Source organism: Poecilia reticulata, linkage group LG22, assembly GCF_000633615.1.
Source record: "Poecilia reticulata strain Guanapo linkage group LG22, Guppy_female_1.0+MT, whole genome shotgun sequence".
NCBI classification, from domain to species: Eukaryota; Metazoa; Chordata; class Actinopteri; order Cyprinodontiformes; family Poeciliidae; genus Poecilia; species Poecilia reticulata.
This window is the reverse complement of record NC_024352.1, coordinates 23,469,028-23,469,672: the sequence shown is the minus strand read 5'-3', so window position 1 is coordinate 23,469,672 and position 645 is coordinate 23,469,028.

Here is a 645-nt window from a genome sequence, read left to right as displayed (position 1 = left end):
GGAGGTCAGCCAGAGACCAACAGGACTCACTATGAAGACCTGGAGACCCTGGAGGTCAGCCGGAGACCAACGGGACTCGCTATGAAGCCCTGGAGGGACCATCAGATTAGAGTCTGATGGTCTGGTGACAAAAAAGACTTGAGATCAAAGGCCTCAAGTTCCCATGGCACCGCAGTCCTGCGGGCCTCAAGCTTTTCTGCAACAGATCAGTACATCCCTAAGGGTTCATAATCGTTCATAAACCTTGGAGCCCTCATGCCACTGCTTTATTTAGAAGTACCATCTTTCAATCCAGTCCTTGAGAGTGTCTGTTTGGCTTTTCCTGCTCCAGGGCAGTTTTCATCTGCTCCAGGGCGGCTATTTCCTGCTCCAGGGCGGCGTTCTCCCGCTCCAGGACGGCGTTGTCCCGCTCCAGGGCCATGTTGTCCCGCTCCAGGGTGGTGTTGTCCCGCTTCAGGGCGGTGTTGTCCCGCTTCAGGGCGGTGTTGTCCCGCTCCAGGGCAGTGTTCTCCTGCTCCAAGGCGACTATTTTCTGCTCCAGGATGGTATTTTTCTGCTTCAAGACGACTCTTTTTTGCTCCAAGGCAATGTTCTCCTGCACCAGTGCGGCTGTTTCCTGCTCCAGTGTGGCTGTTTCCTGCTCCA